The sequence below is a fragment of the Lepisosteus platostomus genome, chromosome 1, assembly GCF_059453375.1.
Source record: "Lepisosteus platostomus isolate fLepPlt1 chromosome 1, fLepPlt1.hap1, whole genome shotgun sequence".
Classification (NCBI taxonomy): Eukaryota; Metazoa; Chordata; class Actinopteri; order Semionotiformes; family Lepisosteidae; genus Lepisosteus; species Lepisosteus platostomus.
The window spans coordinates 23,930,937-23,953,125 of record NC_142611.1 but is presented as its reverse complement, the minus strand read 5'-3'; the positions used below and the strand labels follow the sequence as shown (position 1 = coordinate 23,953,125).

The 22,189-nt window shown below is 41.8% G+C and overlaps 1 protein-coding gene and 1 pseudogene across 2 annotated transcripts in view; both read right to left on the bottom strand.

Annotated features, from left to right (window-relative positions):
* Window positions 1-22,189, bottom strand: part of gabrg1 (gamma-aminobutyric acid type A receptor subunit gamma1) — a 113,261-nt gene that overhangs the window by 9,515 nt on the left and 81,557 nt on the right. The gene's annotated exons all lie outside the window — the stretch shown is intronic.
* On the bottom strand, window positions 18,326-19,480 carry LOC148677864 (uncharacterized; annotated as a pseudogene).

The following is a 22,189-nucleotide window of genomic DNA, read 5'->3' as shown; positions in this document are numbered from 1 at the left end:
AGAACCATACTTTTGACCAGATTTTTCTCAAAATCACATTGTCTTAACAAATCTTCAATTCATATTTATAGATTAGCCATGATACCTCCAATAATGGTAAAGTTTACCTTCCTGAAAAGGAAAAAAACAACAACAATTGGGAATGACAAATAAGTTCATTTAGATAATCAGAAAATAAATGTATGATAAAAAAAACAATTATGATGTTATATACATATGACTAGCATGCTTGTAATAAACCTTGTCTAAAGTAATTTCAAGAAGATTTTAATGGTTAAAGAAAGTATTTCAGAAAAATGGACTTTCTTGACAAATGTGCACTGTTTGGAGGCTACTAGTTTAAATGAAATGTTATGGCAAATATTCTTTGTCATTCATGCCTCTGGCCAATCCCTTAGGCTGCTTTAGCTCTTTTTAAATAAGTGTTTAATTCAAAGAGTGAAATGGCTGGAACAGACTGCATACTTATTTCCACAAGCCTCAAACTGAAACAGTAAAACATAAGCATAGCATTTTTAAAAGGCTTCTTATACATCTATATGAAAAGAAAATCTCAACATCACATTTAAAATAGAAATCATTACAAAATAAAAACTGGTTACAAATGAGAAGAAACCATTTTTTTTCCCAATTTAACCTGTTTGGCTGTTAATACTTAATTAATCCACATTCTCATTCAGCCATTTCCTGAATAAAGACAAAGTCCCATCCTGCAAGAAAACCTTGAGTAAAGAAGAGGCCCCAATTGCACTTTTAAATGCACTTTCATGTAGTTTCCACTTTTTGTTCCACTGTTCATTTTGAAATGGTCCACTGAATTTACTTCTGTTAACACCTTTGAGAATACTGAATACTTGCATCTGTCTTCTCTGCTCACTTAAAATGTTCACTTCTTTCAGCTTGTCAATGAAGAATTTATTGAATCCCAGAATACAAATGGTGTCTCTTCATTAAATTAAATATGGAGCAGAAATTGTAATGTGGCCATACTGGTGGATTATACAATCCTAGTGTAGCGGCGAGGCTTATTAATAAGAAAGAATTAAGTGTTTCTGAGCTTTCCCAAATTAGGCCTCATCTCTCTGTTCATCTCTGTGGTGCAGCCACATAGAAACTATTCATGCAGGGTGATTTAAGGTTTCCTTTGATAAGGTTTCCTAGGACAGCTCCCAAAGGGGGATGCACTTAGCTAAGCCTGGCTATCATGATCAATGGTCATCCATCGGCGCCTATCTGTCTAGGGAGTGCCAGATGGACATCTGGACTGCATTCCTAAGTGTCAGGAGTAAGTGACTCATATCTCACCTTGATCAACCAATCAGGGACTGGTAGGGCCGAGTAACCCACGTGGGACTCTGATGCCCATGGAACCTTCAGCCAATCAACGAGCTGAAGTTCCTCCAGGTAAAAACAGGCAACTGGTCCTCTTCCTGACTTGCTGGGACCCACAGTCATCTTTTCTCCTGTGCACAAACTTTGCTAGTTAAAGCCAACACTAACTAGCCGGTCAGTGAGCATCTGCAGCGCACCGTCGCAAACCGCACAGCACAGCCTGGCACCGAGCCAGAGAGCGCGGACTGGACAGCAACAGCCTGCAACTGTTTCTTTGTGCCCGCAGGAGATCTGAATCCCCAGAGATTGGATGAGTATTCAACTTCAATGCATTACTGCTCGAGAATTCAATTGTTATCCCAACCAGTTGATATCAATTTAATTCCTAAGAGTTATGTACTTGTTTTGAGTATCTAATGTAGAAGTTATAACCAAGTTCATTTACGAAACGATCTAAATGAATGATATACTGAACGGATGTCCTCTTGATATATGTAACTCTTTGTAACTGACTGAATATATACCTTTTGTATTCTGATAACCCTCTCGATAAGATCTGTTAGGTTTATATGCATATTCTATGTATTAATAAATGTATCCTCGTGTATTAGTACCTGTGTGCGTGCGTTGTTTGAGTTATGTCGCATGGTTGGATTCTAAAGCCATCAAAAGAATCAATTTTGTGATTTACTGCTACAATTAATAATTGTCCCAGTAAATGCCCAAACCCTACAGAACTGGTGCCTTCAGAGAGCACACTACATTACACTAGCATGACATACTGTACCTTGATTTGAACTCTACACTTCTGAATATATCTTGTGAGAGAGCAGCCCTGTCAGGACCACATTACCCAGAAACCTCTGGGGAAATGGACTGTAGCTTTCAGTAACCTGACCAGAACAGCAGGAAATTCTTGTTCACAATCTGCCATCTGTGGACACAGGGTAGATCCTCTACTATTCAAGCTGCACCAGTCAGACAGTGGACAAAAGTACACAACCTTCCACCTTCATTATAAAAAAATAATTATTCATAAATATTTTATGCATCAAAGTTTTTTAAGTTACTTTAACTTGGTAACTTACAGTGAGTTCTGTTTTTAACGTGCTTGTTCTAACATTATTATCTAAGCTTATATTCTGTACTTCATAAAAAGTTATAATGTTTTATCCTTTTCTAAGAATACGTAGTAATAATACCACTTGCTGTTATTGTAAAAAGATAAATGGTGTAGTGATTTAACATCACTTGACAGTTATATGAATATGGAATCGTGTAACTAAGCAGCTAAAATATCACAGGTGGACATTTCGAAAACATTTTGACATCCATTTCTTTTAAAAAAAACTTTTATTGTCCTTGTAGTGGTAATGGACAAAGCACTGCACACAATGATTCAAAGCACAATCAGAGTATTACTTTCGGTTTGTTTCTTATATAGTGAATAGATAAAAATAGCTATATTACAGCTTGTTGTTGGCTCTGGCCTGAATTTATCTAGATAAATTAAGTGATGTTTTCTGGATTAAGGATTTCTTCGCAAAAGTCTTTAAGGTAAACAAAGGAGGGAAGAAGGGTTATTTTTACAATTGGCAGTCTGAGATTCTTAGTTATTTAATTCCCCTCATTAGCTGAATCGGATAAAGAAATCATCCAATTGTTATACAGTGGTGTGAAAAAGTGTTTGCCCCCTTCCTGATTTCTTATTTTTTTGCATGTTTGTCACACTGACATGTTTGTTCACCTAAAGAGTGACCGGACCCGCGGTCACCCTCTGTGCATAGAGACTTTCTACTAGTCAGCCGGACTACTACTAGGTTCCTAAGAGAGACACTGTCGGCGTGTCGCCACAGAAGAAATCTCTCCACCTAATTCGTCCAACTCCAAGCTGCACCTTGACTGGTTGGCAAGGAGCCAGAGGACACCGGGATGATGCCTATCAAACCCCGCAGCGATTGGACACAGCTGCTAGCTGGTCTTTTGGTGCCTATGCCAGGAAATACGAATCCAATGTTCTACATTGCATCTCGAGAATTCAATTGTTACCCCAACACAAGTTGATATCAATTCAATTCACATGAGTAATGTATTTGCTATTGAGTAGCTAATGTAGACTGATTAACGATAGTATAGCTGAACGGTAAACTGAAGCATATTCTTTGTATCTCTTTGTGTTTTGCATCTCTTCATGATTATATACCTTGCAATTTGATAACCCTTACTGATCTATTGATTTTCTAAAAGCCATAACGTACCACCTAGTGATAGCTGCTACAATTAATAGTCACAGTAAATTCACAAAACCCCTATATGCCCTGTGTGAGGATGGTTCAGATTGAAATGAGAATCAATCGAGCGGAATAATTGTGATTTCAGTGAAATCGTGCAGCTCGCACCCAATTTCTATACACAAGAATAGTGTGCTGGAAAAAAATCCCCCTCCTCTTTAATGTGTAGTGTAGAGTGTGCTGATGTGTGATCCATCTGTGGTATTTTGTGGTGATAGAACTGTTTTGTGGTTAAACGTAATACTCAAATTTTTTCCTGAATAATAACAATGGTGTCGATTATAAGTATTCTCTCTAGCGACCACAATCCTGGCTACCGGGACGGTATTGAGAAATTGACCTTTGATGAAGTTGAAAAGCTCCAGATGGACCTGGTAGCTAAGGTAGAGAACCAGCTTAATACAGGAGTTTCTGTGAATGCAGTTCAAGTCCTATCTAGTTTAGCCTTAAACCTCGCTAGACAACTGGAATTGTCTTCTTCAAAGTTGACAAAGTTTCAAAAGCTTCAAGGCAAGTTAGAGAAGTATAAAACCAAGCGAGTTGATATATTAGAGATAATCAAGGACAAGAAAGCGGAAAATGAAAAAAGTGAAGACAGACTCAAAGAGGTTTTAGTGAAATTGGAGGACCTGTCTGCAAAAGAAACTGCTGCTGAGGAAACTAACAGAGAACTAGAGGCTAGCCTGCATGAAAAGGAAAATGAACTTGAGAGTTTACACGAGCGTAGCCAGAAAATACGCAAAGATTTGTGTCGCTTGAGTGGTGAAAAAGAACTGCTTGAGCATGAATTAGCTGCTGCACTGCGGGGAGTAAACAATCTCAAGCAGAGAAGGCGTGCCTCGCCGCAAGGTGGCCCAGAGCGCTCAATCAGCCCATAGCCAAAGGTTCTCCCGGTCAGGGTCTACAGCTGGGTCGGCGTGGGGTAAATCGCCGAGCTCTGTGCAAGACTCTAGGGCGATTCAATCCAGGCATAGACCCCCCGGGCCCAATCTTGGCCGTCTCCCTGCCAACGGAGGAGCCGTGAAAATTAAGCTACACTCCCTGAGACAGCTAGCGAAACATATAGAGAGATGTGACCCGACAGCATCAGGGAATAATGTTGAGACCTATATCGATGAGCTGAAATATACACTGCAGTGTATGCCAGAAGCGACAGAACAAGAGAAAGATATGTTGGTGAGAAAAGCTAAGCCCCGGTGCAAAGCAGGCAACCAGGAGCACCTGGCCTTAAGGCCATGAGAACGCCGGGGGAGGGAAAGGGCTAGACAAACCTAGCAAAAAGGCTAAGTGAGAGGGGGGTCAAGAGGCATACTAGACTCACACAGTACCCACCAAATACAGTAGCCCATGCGGAGATTCCTTCTGTTCCCTCTGGACAAGAAATACAAATATTTTCTTGTTTCCTGGATATACAGGGAAGTCCAGCCCCGGCCAAGGTCCCAATAGCCTCCCTGCCACAGGAGCGGTGCTCCTAGCAGCCACCTGATCCGCCAGGTAAAGCACACCCCATTTACATCCCTAAAGAGGAGCGGATCTCCCCACCTGGTGATGAAAAGGAGTTTTCCCTGTACACCCTGGCACCCAATTGGGGTCAGGACCCCCACCCCGCAGTGGTGGAAGGGATCCAGATGGCAGGAGAGCAGGTTGGTGATGTAGCCCTCACCCTTAGCCCTGAGAGGTCCTCTATTAGTGAGGATCTGCTTGAGCAGCTGTCACAGGGCCACCGCCAGGTGCCCCCGGTGCAACATTCACAGGTTAGACAGGGGGCCCAGCTGGACAATGGGACTACTGTGCTGTGAACATACCTGATTCCAGATGCCAATCCCCTTTGCTGTGACCCAGAGAACGTGCAGTTAGGTAACATTATTTCTCAGACCTGCCAGGTAGTGAGTGAGACTGACCTGAATGTTCCTGCCTCGATGGCAGGGTTTCCAACAGTGGTTCACCCAGACTTGGTCAAGCCACCCGCCTGTTAGTGCAGAACATGGCAAAGGGGGGTGTCAGAATCCCCGCCCGCACTGATATTGGCCTGGTGAGTGATAGTGAGTTCAAAGACTGTGAACTAGCTATCCCAGTGCTGGGGCAGCTCCCCCCACCCCCAGCGAATGATTGTAAACATGCGGATAGAGGGATTCCTCAATCAGGAGGTGTGCAGGGTGGACCTGAACAGTGAGAACAGGGTAACAATCCCAGTTCTCTCAGGTGCTCCAGATGACCAATCAGCCGAGGGTCAGGCAGGCTCCACCACCACACCACCGCCAGCGGGTTTCCTAGAGCACAGGCATGAACAGATCAGAAAAGCAGATGCCCTGAAAATGGAGGAGCAGCATCAGCAGCTGCGTCAGATCTCCCCAGATTTCCAGGACATTGTTGCACAGGATACCACATGGCATACTGAGAAAGAAATCATGTACATGCTTCGCCAGCTCAGGAGGAGATGACTGGGATCAGCCACCCTAAAAGACTTTTGGGGGGACTGATTGCTGACGCCACTGTTGTGCGTTTGCTATTTTTGGTAGGTTTGTTTGCTACTGGCACTCTCACCCTAACTGCCCCAAGAAGGCAGGTGTCAGAGATGCCAGAGGGTTAGGCCATTTTCCACCAGCCGATTATTTCATTAACCAATGCAACAATCAAGCTCCCAAGACACTCTCTATACCCAGTAAACACATGTCCAACCTCACCCAAGGATAAATTCCGCAACAGAGATGATATCATCATCAAACTAGCGGACAAAGGAGGCGCTGTTGTGGTGTGGCATAAGGACCTATATATCTTTGAAGCCTCTAGACAACTAACTGACACTTCTGCCAACCTCCCTCTCCAACAGGACCCTAACACTGACTACCAAAAGGAAGTGGTATCTACTATCTCCCTTCTTATCAGCAGTAAGGAGCTCCCCCAGGATTCGACCGGCTCATCATTGAACATCTGCAGGTATCTCAATTTTACCTCCTCCCCAAAATCCATAAACTGGACACCCCTGGACGCCACATCGTATCAGCATGCAACTGTCTGACTACTCACATCTCTGCCTTTCTTGACAGCCTCATGAGACCGCTGGTTGAATGTCTTCCCTCATACATCAAGGACACCAACCACACACTCCAACTTTTTAATGATTTCCAATTTCAGGTCCCTGAATCACATCTCTTTACACCGTCATTCCCCATAATGACGGCCTTACAGTCCTCAAGCACATGCTGGACAAACGCACAGTGCTTGATCCACCCACCCACACCCTGGTACTCCTTGCAGAATTGGTTCTCACACTGAATGCATTCTCATTTAATAACCTTTTTTACCAACAGGTTAGTGGAGTTGCCATGGGCACAAGAATGGGACCCAGCTATGCCAATATTTTTGTCAGCTGGGTAGAAGAACACTTCTTTGCTTCCTACAATGGCTATGTCCCTGACCTCTACAAGCGATACATTGATGACTGCGTCAGTGCCGCCACATGCTCTAATGACCAGCTTGAGCACTTTATGCATCATTTCACCAACTTCCACCCATCCCTCAAATATACAGTTAACATATCTTCAGCTACTTTTCCATTTCTAGACATCAACTTCTCCATTAACTACCCCTGGCTCTCTACTTCGGTCTATTACAAACCCACGGATTCACACAGCTATCTACTGTATAGCTCATTTCACCCCAAACACACTAAAAACTCTCCCCCTTTTTCACAGTTCCTTTGACCACGATAATTATGTAGCGACGACATCGATTTCCAGAACCAAGCCCTCAAAATGTAATCATTTTTCATCAACAGAGGATACCCTAGCAGTGTTAAAAACAACCCTCGGACCATCAGGAATTCCCGCCGTAACAACCACATACCTTTGGTGCTTCCCTAACACCCAAATACACTTCCTATCCCCAGGACTATTAACGACAACTTTCACATCCTACAGGATGATCCCTTCATTGGGGCCCTCTTTTCTAACCGCCCCACCATCTCATATCGCCGACCAACTAATCTACATAACCTTCTTGTTCACAGCTCCCTTGACCTCCCTCAGCAACCATCCACACCAGGCACTTTCCCTTGCAACAGAGCTAGCTGTATCACCTGCAAGTACAGATGCAGCCATTCAAAATGGGTGGGGTATTTCGCGGCATACCCCGGTGGGCGTGTCGCGGTATCACGCGGTGTCACGCAGTATACTCTATTGCACACACACACACAATAAAAGCAGGAAGCAGAAGCAGGGACCGTTGTCAGAAGGGAAGAAGGTGTCTATTCATTGTTACCAAAAATGACTTAGAATCGATCATGTTGTGATATTTTGAAATATAAAAGTCAATTGATTGTCCATAATATCGCAATTCTATTTTTTCGAAGAAATGTTTGTTAAAAGAAAAGTCCAGCACCAGCTGGATTTGAACACACAACCCGTGAGTTGGTAGTCGGGCACATAGACCAGTAGGCTACAGGGGAAGTCGCATGAAGAGGGAGGCGAAACAGCCCTACACAGCCCTGTCGCAGTACACGAATATAATCATATCGTTATTAAATTCTTTAGATACGCGATTCCATATTATATTCCCTATTACTCAAATTCTAAAAGTATGCTTGTTGACTCCGGTATCTCTTTAGTTAAAGACTTCGATGCTTAAAATGTTTAGGGAGAAATGGAATACTGGTGTGTATTTTTTACTTTAAAGTACCAAGACCAGCCATATACAGTACTGTATGGTTATGTTCCAAAATTAATATCGTTTATGGCCTTCACACGCCTTACAGTATGCTCCTATTCTTTTTATGCTCAGCTACTAAGATTTCCCTTCAGTGGTAAAATTCAATATCTACAACGCGCACAGTAAAGACGTTTACTGTACTGTAAATCTTTCTACGACAGACCAACGGACCACGAGTGCCCCTGTCGGTCAACCAATCACGTACCGCGGTACCCCGCGTCATCTTGCGTCATGATGCGCGACGCCGCAGCCAATTACCTCCGGTACGTGTCTGTACCGCTCACTTTGAATGGCTGCATTTGTACACACCTAACACCACGCTCATTTAAAGCCTCTCATGACAATTCAGGATCACCCAGATTGTACCTCTAGCAACCTTATTTACTCTATCTCTTGCATCTACATTGGAGAAACAGAAAGGAGACTCGCAGACTGCTTCAGAGAACATGTTAGGGCTGTGAAGATCAAAGATCTCTCCAAGCCCATTATTTCTCATTTCACCTCTGATGGCCATTACCACTCTAATCTCTCCATCTGTGTCCTCAAAGACGGTTTTCTGAACTCATACATCAGAAAGACTACAGAAACCAAAATTATCCTACAACTAGGATCAAACCTTCCCCCTTCTCTTAACTACAGACTACTTTTCTTCTAAATTCTCTTTATTCATTGTAGGTTTCATTTCACACCTCTTTTCACCTATTCTGACTTCACTTCTCCTGATTGGTCTCTCTTTCTGTCCCCTGCTTCTACCCCTCGCTCCTCTCTCCCAGCTTTTGTTCTCCAGCTACAATACCTTTGCTTTCTGCCCTCTCTTTCTCACACCATTTTTTATTTAAACTACCAATACCAGCCATAGTAGTTTACATAATATATTTATGTTTCTACATTATTATAATTTATGAGCAATCTCCGGGACACCATTATAGGCATGGTGAATCAGTGATTTTCAAAACTTACTTTGTATGATTGGAAACGGATACGTGATCGGATCAATGAAATGCTTCGAAGAAAGAGGCACTCTTTTCCAATGGTCTGTGCAGCAACAACACAATCTGATTAAACAAGAGAGTGTGGTGTTACTTTTTGTCAATTAAAAAATAAAGTATTTTTGTGTTGCAACAGTTAAACTGATGCAGACAGTTACAAAGAAAGTGGACTACAGTAACACTTTGAGCTTACAGCCTGTCCAAGGTCATTCATTGTTGATATTATTAATAATACCTTCAGTATAGAGTTTGATGCATAAAATATTTCTGCATAATTAAAATATTTATGATAAAGGTGGTAGGTTGTGTACTTTTGTCCAACTGAGCCATCTTGCTTTTATAAAATATACTGACTTTTTAATGTTTAATGATTAAAATGCTGTAATACACAGTTTTAAATTATTAAAAGTCTAAAGACTATACAACTTAAATTCTTAATCGGAAATAGATTGTCCCTCAGTAGTGACCGGGATTTGAAACCATGCACTTTCTGGCGACAGCTCAAATGCTATTCATGAGAGGTTAAGCTTTATTAGCTCTACCTGGCAGTTTTATAAAGTGCTTCCAGATACTATTATCATAACATGCGGTATGATGCGCCATGCCTACTGCGTTTTGACGTAGCATACTTCACACATTTTGAAGGGCTGGATCTGTAAATGGGATGCAGGAAGGGTTTTTGTTTCCTTATATGTTAATGCAAACTACCAAGGTTCATTCTAGCAAACAGTTTGTGAGGCAGCTTTTCACCCTATCACCATACACATGCTTTAACTTAAACAATTTTTAACCAAGATTGTTAACACTGCACTTGTGCTGCCTGACCACACTCAAGATCCAGCATTTTTCTCACATCTCTGTTCAGGTTTTGTAGCGCTAAGTACACAATTAGGGGACTTTAGGGGGACTGTGTTCCCCTATCCCCAATCTTCCCATTTTTCCCAAATATTTGAAGAGTGGTTTATTCTTTGAATGGGACATTCACATTCAAACATTTTCCAGGAACTGGCACAGAGATGAGTGAATTTGTAAGTAAATGCACATTTTAAAATTCAGGGCGCAAAATCCCATGTCAGAGATAATGCTGGGCACCTATTTTTTTAGTTTTTCAAAGAAAAACTAAGTGTCCCCCCACCTAATTTAAACATGCAAAAGGATAGAATTAGATAGAATGAATAAAAAAAACACAGCTAAGAAGTATTATGACATGCTAGTTACATCTTTTTATAGAAAATGCAGGTGAATCCAATTTAATTTTACTATTCACACTAACACATAGAAAATACTATTATTCTAATGCAACACAACCACCCTACCCCCACTCTCCCAGGTAGACTGAAAAGCCAAATTGCAGTACTTATTATTCTCACATCCAGATAGATTCGTTATCCAGAGTTTTTTGCTAATGGTAAAGTTCCTTTTCGACTGTCATGTGATAACCTGAAAAATAAGGCACAGAATTCTTAGGAACGAAAGCAGTACAAATGCTACATTCAATGGCTAAATCCAGCACAAATGGAGCACTAACAAATGCAGTGGGTTTAATTGATTATGCTGTGTTAACGAGGACCCCTATGACTTCACACAGCTGTCACTAGCTGCTACCAAAACACATATGCGATGTACCACAATCAATTTCTAAGAATAAAAAGTTAAAAAATTATCAAGTATGTATTAAAATATTTTAGATTATAGTTATAATAAATGTATTACATAGTGGCTTTAAAATACAAATATATACTTAATAATCTCAGTTTCAGATGCAGCCATTCAAAACAAGCGGGGTATGCCACGGTAAAACGTGGTGGGCGTGTCGCGGTATAACAAGTCATAACTCGTCATACCGTATAATACAGCAAGTAAGATAATAGTATCTGGAATTACCGCCAGGTGGAGCTAATAAAGCTCAACCTCTGATGTACAGCGTTTGAGCTGTCACCAGAAAAAACCCGGTTTCGACTCCCGATCACTGCTAAGGGACAATCTTTATTCAATTAAGAATTTAAGTTGTATACTCTTTAGACTTTTAAATTTAATGTTATTCATTATATATTAAAATTGGTATATTTTATGAAAGCAAGATTGCTCAGGTGGACAAAAGTACACTACCTACCACCTTTATCATAAATATTTTAATTATGCAGAAATATCTTATGCATCAAAGTCTTCACTGAAGATATTACTAATAGTATTAATAATGAATGACCTTGGACAAGCTGTAAATTCAAAGTATTACCCTGGTCCACATTCTTTGTAACCGTCTTTGTAAACGAAAATACTTTATATTTTCATTGACAAAAATTAACACCACAGCATTTCGTTGATCTGATCACGCATTTGTTTCCAATCATACAAAGTAATTCTTGAGAATCTTCGATTCACCATGCCTTTCACATGCTCATAAAAGATATTAATTTAGGAACATAAACATATTACTGTATGTAAACTGTACTGTATATGGCTGGTCTTGGTATTTTAAAGAAAAAATACACACCAGTATTCCATTCCATTTAAGCACCAAAGTCTTACATAGGTTATTTTGGAAATGTTTTTACGTGCTCCTTGCTAATTCTGACCATGTTACTGTAGGTTTATACAGTATACATATATATATATATATGGGGCGGAGTGGTAGCTCTGTAGCTAAGGATCTGCGCCTGTGGCTGGAAGGTTGCCAGTTCAAATCCCACAGCTGGCAGAGAAATCCTACTCTGTTGGGCTCCTGAGCAAGGCCCTTAACCCCAACTGCTCCAGGGGTGCTGTAAAATGGCAGACCCTGCACTCTGACCCCAGGCTCTCTCTCTATCTGTGTGTCTCATGGAGAGTTAGCTGGGGTATGCAAAAAGATCATTCCTAATGCAAGAAATTGTAAAGGGTTAATAAAGTAATGTTGTTGTTATTATTATTATACAGTACTTTGTGAGAAAAGTGATAGTTTTAGGCTTTTCTGCGAATACGCTCGATACCGGAGTAAACAGAAACATACTTTTAGAATTTGATTAATAGGAAATATAATATTGAATCGTGTATCTAAAGAAATTAATAACGATATAATTATATTCATGTACTGTAGCACAAACAGTAGTATAAGACTTTCTATTGATATGTGAATGGCTGTTTCACTGCTTGTCATGTGACTGCGTCAGTGGCATGATGACTTATGTAGCTGACTTATAACCCTGAGGTCGGGTGTTCAGATCCAGCTATTGCAATGAGTTTTCTTTTAACAAATAAACAATAAATAAATAAATTCAATATTTGCAACAATTCATGCAAACAATATGGTACAGATTGAAATAAATTATGTATTTTGTACAATGTCAATTGGGTTGAGATTCAAAGATATGGTAGTCCAGTGCATTGCATACTGTAGGTACAGGAGGTCAGTGCAAGATATTATTCCCACATTAAAAAAGAAAGTATTGTGAAACAATTGCAGAGTTGTTTTGTATAGAAAATATAAAATAGAGAAGGCTTAACATGTGGTCAACATAACACTGTAAGACACCTGGGGTGTGCCATAGTAAGAAATCTTTTCAATGGATGAGTCTTGAGAAAACACACAATAGATATGTGTAGGGCTGTTTTACTGCTTGTCATGTGACCGTATCAGTGGTGTGATGGTTTAAGTGCCCGACTTATAAGCTGTCACCATGAGTTTTCTTTTAACAAATAAACATTTAGTTGAAAAACTAAAATAGCAAATATTATTGGCATTATATTGACATTTTTTATATTTCTAAATATCACAACATGTTCGTACTGTAAGTACACAGTGGTACCACAGGGTGTAAGGCGCAAATTCACGTGTGCCCGAAAGCCCTACAGATGCAGCCATTCAAAGTACACGGCACAGACACGTACTGCAGGTAATTGGCTATGGCCTCGCGCATAGTGACGGGCGATGATGCAAAATACCGTGGTACGTGATTGGTTGACCGACAGGGGCACTCGTGGTGCATTGGTCGGTCGTAGAAAGATTTAAATGTCTTTACTGTGACCGTTTTAGTATTGAATATTTATATGGAATTTTACCACTGAAGGGAAATCTTAGTAGCTGAGCATAAAAAGAATAGGAGCATACTGTAACACGTGTGAAGGCCATAAACGATATTAATTTTGGAACATAAACATACAGTATATGGCTGGTCTTGGTACTTTAAAGAAAAAATATACACCAGTATTCCATTTCTCCCTAAACATTTTAAGCATCTAAGTCTTTAACTAACGTGATACCGGAGTCAACAAGCATACTTTTAGAATTTGATTAAAAAGGGAATATAATATGGAATCGCGTATCTAAAGAAATTAATAACAATATAATTACAGTGCCTTGCGAAAGTATTCGGGCCCCTTGAACTTTTCAACCTTTTGCCACATTTCAGGCTTCAAACATAAAGATATAATTTTTTTATTTTATGTGAAGAATCACCAACAAGTGGGACACAATTGTGAAGTGGAACGAAATCTATTGGATTTTTGAAACTTTTTTAACTAATAAAAAAATGAAAAGTGGGGCGTGCAAAATTATTCGGCCCCTTTACTTTCAGTGCAGCAAACTCACTCCAGAAGTTCAGCGAGGATCTCTGAATGATCCAATGTTGTCCTAAATGACTGATGGTGATAAATAGAATCCACCTGTGTGTAATCAAGTCTCTGTATAAATGCACCTGCTCTGTGATAGTCTCAAGGTTCTGTTGAAAGCGCAGAGAGCATCATGAAGACCAAGGAACACACCAGGCAGGTCCGTAATACTGTTGTGGAGAAGTTTAAAGCCGGATTTGGATACAAAAAGATTTCCCAAGCTTCAAACATCCCAAGGAGCACTGTGCAAGCGATCATCTTGAAATGGAAGGAGTATCAGACCACTGCAAATCTACCAAGACCTGGCCGTCCCTCTAAACTTTCAGCTCAGACAAGGAGAAGACTGATCAGAGATGCAGCCAAGAGGCCCATGATCACTCTGGATGAACTGCAGAGAACTACAGCTGAGGTGGGAGAGTCTGTCCATAGGACAACAATCAGTCTTACACTGCACAAATCTGGCCTTTATGGAAGAGTGGCAAGAAGAAAGCCATTTCTCAAAGATATCCATAAAAAGTCTCGTCTAAAGTTTGCCACAAGCCACCTGGGAGACACCCCAAACATGTGGAAGAAGGTGCTCTGGTCAGATGAAACCAAAATCGAACTTTTTGGCCACAATGCAAAACGATATGTTTGGCGTAAAAGCAACACAGCTCATCACCCTCAACACACCATCCCCACTGTCAAACATGGTGGTGGCAGCATCATGGTTTGGGCCTGCTTTTCTTCAGCAGGGACAGGGAAGATGGTTAAAATTGAGGGGAAGATGGATGCAGCCAAATACAGGACCATTCTGGATGAAAACCTGTTGGAGTCTGCAAAAGACCTGAAACTGGGACGGAGATTTATCTTCCAACAAGACAATGATCCCAAACATACAGCAAAATCTACAAAGGAATGGTTCACAAATAAACGTATCCAGGTGTTTGAATGGCCAAGTCAAAGTCCAGACCTGAATCCAATCGAGAATCTGTGGAAAGAGCTGAAAACTGCTGTTCACAAAGCTCTTCATCCAACCTCACTGAGCTCGAGCTGTTTTGCAAGGAAGAATGGGCAAGAATTTCAGTCTCTCGATGTGCAAAACTGATAGAGACATACCCCAAGCGACTTGCAGCTGTAATCGCAGCAAAAGGTGGCTCTACAAAGTATTAACGCAAGGGGGCCGAATAATTTTGCACGCCCCACTTTTCATTTTTTTATTAGTTAAAAAAGTTTCAAAAATCCAATAGATTTCGTTCCACTTCACAATTGTGTCCCACTTGTTGGTGATTCTTCACATAAAATAAAAAATTTATATCTTTATGTTTGAAGCCTGAAATGTGGCAAAAGGTTGAAAAGTTCAAGGGGGCCGAATACTTTCGCAAGGCACTGTATATTCATGTACCACAACACAAGAATAGTACATGCTGTACAATGTCTGTTGATACTGTTTCTGTAGGGCTTTTTCAACACTCATCATGTGACCTTGCCAGTGGCACTGTGGTCTAGATTCCCGACTTATACATCACATGTTGGGTGTTCGAATCCAGCCAGAGCCATGACTTTTTTTTTAAGAAACATTTCTTTGAAAAAATAAAATAGGGTTAGTGTTAGGGTTACTGTCAAACTTTAAATCAACAATTGCTGCTTGTCGTACATGTACTTTTGCTGGACTGCTCGGTCCCATTTTCGTCTTTGAATTTTAATTTCCCATTTTTACCGATCGGTGCCTTACTTAGAACCTTATCACATTAACTACTCCGCAGAGCAAAAACCACACGTCTGTGTTAAGATAAGTTCTTTATATGAGTCCCAGACTCATCAAACCCGCGTGAGAACACCCCTTTGGCTCGCTTCTCAAACTATTAATTTTTAAGGATCACTTACTGACGTCAGACAGCTGCCAATTCTCCAGACGCGTCTCTGGAAGGATAAACAGTTTATCCTCCGAGGTTTGTCCAATTTGCTAAAATTGTCCGGGTCCGGATGGAGTTTCAGCAGCCGTTCGTGTTCAGGTTTGTGATCCCGGACGAGCCCCCAAATTGTCATGGAAATATAACTATCAAGGAAGCCACAAGAGAGAGTTCTCACCTGAGTAAGGTCTTTATTTCAATATTGCAATATTGGGAGCCCTGCTGCCACTTCGCAAAGTGCAACCAGAGACTCAATTTGTTACAAGCAGTACAGGGTTTTTATAAGACGTTGCGCTGTAAAAAAGCTCAGCGCTTTGTCCCTTCTAAAACTTCCCCTTTCCCTAAGACAAAGCAGATTACATCATAGAGCGAGAGAAGAAGCACTAGATTTGTTATTCAAAGCTTATCAGTTACTTTCGGCTAATTCTAACGACCCAGACAGCATATATTGTTTTGGTACATTGTCTTCTAAAGTAACCTAAACAGTGTACTTTGTTGACGCACTGTTTTCTAAAATTCTGCACGTACTGTAGCACAGCAATTACATCCTTGAAATATATTATCTAAAAGCACCAATATATTTTTTGCAAAGCTCTCTACATTTTAAGAATCAATTTACTTCTTCCACTTCAGACGATCTGTCAAAGTGCAATGAAATACAATATTGTTGTTGTTGTTATTGTTGTTTTTATCCTGTAAAGCACTTTGAGAAGCCACCTTTAAAGGCGCTATATAAAAGCGCTGATTTTATGGAATGTCTTTCTTCTTTTTTTCAGCGTGGAATAAACCTATTACTTGATTCTTATGGATGCCCGGTTCCGCCGGGGATTAAAAAAAAACATGGAATTGCGTATCTAAGGAAATAGCAGTATAACTATATTCATGCACAAACAGTAGCATGTTACATTATTAATTTGGGTGTCTCCTCTTGCCAGAAAGCTCTAAATTGCATTTTGAGTGCGGTTTTTGACTTTTTTTAAATTACAACCCATAAATAAAGGTGATACTGTTTAGACTTTTAATTATTTTAAACTGTATTACAGCAGCACAATGCACAATGCAACGTAAATTGCTATCTTTGTCTTCTGCGTAATAATGTTCACCTCTGTCCAGCAAATTAACAATAGTAATAATAATAAACTTTATTGTATATAGCACCTTTAAAGGTGGCTCCTCAAAGCACTTTACAGGATAAAAACAATAACAACAATACTGTTAGGCTGTGCAAATGATTTTTAATTTTTTTTAAAAAGAAATAAAAAATGAGATATAATGATGTGTTCCGGCTTAGACATTAATGAAGAGCATAACGAAGGTCATAAAGGTCATAAACGATATTAATTTTAATATTATGTAAACTGTATGTTGCTGTTATTGGTATTTTAAAGAAAAAATACTGTAAAATCCTGGGTTCGGTAAAATGTTTCAGGCATTCATGTGAAGGACAACAGAGCTTTCACTGGCCTATTATCAAACTTTATTGATAAAACAGTAACAAAAACTATCTGACCAAACATCAAGAATAACGGACACAGCGCGAGCCTGCATTCTCTCCTCAACTGTCCACACCACACTTTTCCCTGCGTCAGAGATTAAATAAAACTTCACTCGCAAAAAACAAATTACCACACACTAAACACTAAACATGTTAACCCAAATATGTCAAACATTAGAACCACCGTGGAAAAAGAAACGTCCACATTTCTAAGTAACATTCCTATAAGTAAATAAAACCATAACTAAACTTTATAACAAGTAACAAATACTAGAACAAACAAGTATTAGATGTAAGATCATTAACCAACATGAAACCACTGAAACACTTTGTGTCCACGTTTCTAAGTAACATTCCTATAAGTAAATAAAACCATAACTAAACTTTATAACTTTTTATAAAAGTAACAAATACTTGTTAAAAAAAAGAATCAAGAATAATGGACACAGCGCGAGCCTGCATTCTCTCCTCAGTTGTCCACACCACACCACACTTTTCCCTGGGTCAGAGATTAAATAAAACTTCACTCTCACCAAATTACCACACACTGAACACTGAACATGTTAACCCAAATATGTCTCACAATACTTTTATGGTACATTACTTTGCTAAAATGTATTTAAAAATAAAAACGATTACAAACGCCAGCAGAGAGAGAGAGACACACACAGTTCTTCATTGTCAAAAAGTAAGTGTTTTTTACTTTGTCACCACCCAGACAAACGCAAACGCATTATTAATGAAATGCTTTTATTCATTCTTAATCGAACTCACAAGTTGTCATCTGTTGTTGAAGCTCTGTGAGACTAGACTCACACATGGCTAGACTTGACTATTTAACCATGAGATTATGTTTATGTTTATTAATCTTCCGTGTTATGTACTGATAATGATAAGCACCCCACCGTGCCCGCATGCCAGCAGAGAGAGACACACACACAGTTTTTCATTGTCAAAAATTAATTGTTTTTTACTTTTGTACATTTTTTTTACATTCCTCTTGTTTAACGGGAATGTTTTATTTCTGGACAGTCTGTTAAACTAGAGGAAAAGAGCGCCTCCTACTTCGAAGCATTTCGTTGATCCGATCACGAATTCTTTTCCAGTCGCACAAAGTAAGTGTTGAGAATCTCCGATTCACCATGCAACTAATGGTTTCCGGGAGATTGCAAGGCAAGGCACTTTTGCCTCTGGACCCATCGAAATTTACCAATGTCGTCCACCCCCAGTAAATTTCAAAAGTCACAAGATTTTGAAACACGAGGGCGGCGTAGTGGTCGGCTCTGGCTTTCCCATCTATACTGATGCACTGCAAGTACAACCCCCCCTCCTTCTCTTGAGTGATGGGCAACAGTTGGATATCTGGGAGAATTGTTCGTTCCACTGGCGTCTGTGAATTCCGCTGTGTAAACGGTGCTTCCTGAGGGGAGATAGACGGAGGGGACAGCGTCAGCCAGGTCCTGGGTGGTGGTGAGCAGAGAAGCTGGGATGGAGTGTCCTGAGGCGGTGTGTGCTCTGTGGGGGGCAGAGCATCCGCCAGTCATTGCAACCTGTGCGGTGGAGGGAGGCACTCATCGGGAGACAGCTGCTCAAGCTTTTGACTGCCGGTACACACTGTCTCTGGCTTCTGCATCTTCAGCAGTGTCTCTAACCTCCCAATCCTCCCGTGTAATGCGTCGTACTGCTCCCGCTGCTGCCGAAAAGTCTCCATACAGGTGCTGCTTCTACAGGTTGGCACCCTTGCCAGCGGCCGAGAGCAGAGTGCATTGCACTTTGACAGATTGTCTTTGAATCAATTGTTGTCAGAATATCCCCAGCTCCAAACGAGAACAAAATTGCAACGATATTATTAACTGGCTGTTTCAGTAACTTAAAGTATATATTTAAAGTAATTCACGAGGAATGACAGCAGCCGAAAGCTTGGGAGAAATTAGAATCGTTTATTGGGATGTGGAGATTTGGCGTAACCCGCTTGGCTGAGGGCCAACCTCCCGGCCGTTGGACGGGGAGGATAGGATCCCCATGCGACCAATTGGGTGGCTGCAAAGGTGGAGAGGGGGTGGAGGAGGGATGCAGAAAACTAACGAGGGAGAGGAGAGGGTGACGTTTGATATATATGGAGACCAGTTGCTTACGTCAGGATTAATGAAAATTGCAGCAGCTGTGTCGAATGAGCCCGGCTGCCTTCATTCCTCCCGAACTTTCATTAAAAACTCCATTTCACGGGGAATGACAGCAGCCGAAAGCTTGGGAGAAATTAGAATAGTTTATTGGGATGTGGAGATTCTGCGTAACCCGCTTGGCTGAGGGCCAACCTTCCGGCCGTTGGACGGGGAGGATAGGACCCCCAAAAGAACCAAGTGGGACCCCAGTCACCAGTGCAGAAAAACAAAAACAAAAGATTATTGGACCAATTCAGCCGAGGAGAGAAAGTGCCTGCTTGAGGATACAGGGGTTAGTTTTAATGTATGCATGGTAAGCCTCGGAGGATCAACGGCCGAGTTGCTTGATGAGATACTCGGGTATGCCTTGGCGAGCGGCGGAGGATGCGGCCCCTGATCTAAAGGAGTGCCTGGAGAATTGTTCAGGAGGGTATCACGATACGGCCCTTCTCGTTTACGAGTAGAGGGTCAGTAGCAAAGCTCCGGCAGAGGTGGGAAGATGTGCGTAATGGGATAGAGGCTCGGAAGGGCTTATGTAGGAACAGAGTTTAAAATAATAGATGAGAGTGGCGGATCTGAGTTGGTCGGTTTTTCTTTTCTTGAGATAGAAGGTCAGTGTCTCGGAAGATAAGATGGAGATGTCAGATAAGCAGGGTTGAGAAGAAGGATCGAAGGATGTGGAAGCAGCGGTAATTTCAGAGCACCTTAGGAAGATGAAGAAGGCTAACAAGAAGTAAGGCAGTGCAGTAAGAATTGAGAGTTCGAGGGGCAATCCCTAAGAAGATAGTTTGCTGGGCCAGCTGGAGATAGTGATGGAAAGGATGATTCAGAGGAACGTGAGTTCTGAATAGGGAGGTACTGTGCACGGGTTCGGTCTTGCATCTGGTGCCAAGTTCCTGAATTTCTGAAAGCGAGAGAGAGAGTCAGCTATCTCATTAAGGTGGCCTGGAATGTGAGCAGCTACGAGGATGAATTGATGTGTGAGAGAAATCCATTTAAGGCGGCAGAGGAATTTCATGATAGATTGGGGTGAAGACCTTCCTTTGTTGATTTTATGAACTACTGCATAGATGGCTGAATGGATGAGGACGGATTTTTGTTTCCAATTTTGGGCCCCAAAGAGAAGCAGCAACGACAATTGGAAATATTCCTAACAAAGCCGATGACTGGTTGGCGAGAGGGATTGGAGAGAATTCAGGAGGCCAAGGGGCCGCAAACCATTGGCCTTTGTAATAGCCTCCGTAACCGATTGAGGGGGCTGCGTCTGTGAAAAGCTGGATATCCTCGGTGTCAGAGAGGAGGTCATCATAGAAGAGAGATATGCCATTCCAGTTGGCCAAGAGAAGCTGCCAAAGTTTCCTAAAAACGGAAATAAGTGTGGAGGAGGCTCTTGCAGGTGGGGTGTGAGGAAAGTCTATGGTAAGGAAATCGTCGAGAAGGTGGACGAGAAAAGGAAGCTTATAGTTATTCAAGGGGATCCAGCAGAGAGCTTCGGCTACTCCTACGTCCGAAGGTAAGGGGGACTGCGAAGAACTTGTTCCACCAATGAACTCCGAAGAGGTGCCAGAAGTCTGGGTCAGGAGGCATAATTTAACGGCACTGGAGATGTCGGCCTTAGCGAGCCAGGCACCCGGACGGACCGCTATACCAATGGGATTGATGTGGTATGCAGGGAATGGGGGAGAGTCAAATGGGCCGATCATGAAACCATTCTCGACTTCGGATGCTAGCAAGGAATCAATGGACTGGGGATCAGCGGTGGCAGATTGCAATTTTTTGCAAAAGACGGAGGAAGAAGGAAGTGTGCACGGGCCTGGTGAGAATCCGAAGGAAAGGCTGTCGAGTAAGATGTGGGTGGAAGAGGGGTCAGGGTGACAGAGCAGGGTGGAAGCAAGAGCGGGGATGTCGATTGGGGTAGACAGAAAAGCCAGTAGTCTTTTTAGGAATGCTGAAGGTGGAGCGAGCATGGAAGGGCCGGCGGGGGCAGGCAGAGCGAGCATGAGTTTTGCCGCAGAAGCTGCAAATGTGAAGGAAGCGACGAAGGGGAGAGGTACATGTCGAGGAATTGAAGATGTTGTAAATTTGTTGGCCTCTGATCATCACGATGGGGCGACTGCGAACGTCTTTGGACCGGGAAGGTTTGAAGAAGACCTGGCGGGAGAATAGATGCTGTGGGGGAGAAGGGATGGAGTCAGGGTGTAGCTTGCGGACGGTATCTGGGCAAATAATTGATTAATGTGTCCAAGAGGAACAGAAGTCGCAGGAAAGAGCTCGGACGCCGGTGAAAGTGCGATAGTAAAGCTCAATGTCGAGGGCTCACCAGTAGGTGCGCTGGTTCGGTTGGAGTAGGCGGGCAGTGGCCTCGGCCGAGAACTGCTTATGTTAATCGTAGAACAGGGAGCCCTCGAAAAGGACAGATAGATCGGGGATGCTGTGCATGTAATCGTCAAGTTCCTGACGACGTTCGGGAAAGGCGGGGCACGTGATGTCGCGGAAAATGCTGAAAGCCAAGCAGAAGTCGGAAATTCGAAGGACTGAAGCAGAGTGAGGGTCAGAAGATTTGAGTGATGAGTGATGTCATCAGGGGGCGCCGGGAGAAGCTGTAGAGCTGATGTTTCCTTGTGTAGACTGCGGTTAAGTACAGGGAAAACAGAGCTTTTCTGGAAGCGTTTCTTTTAAAATGGACGCCAAGTTTTCGAAGTATCCTCTGGAGGCTTGCTACGGTCCGGTTGGAAAT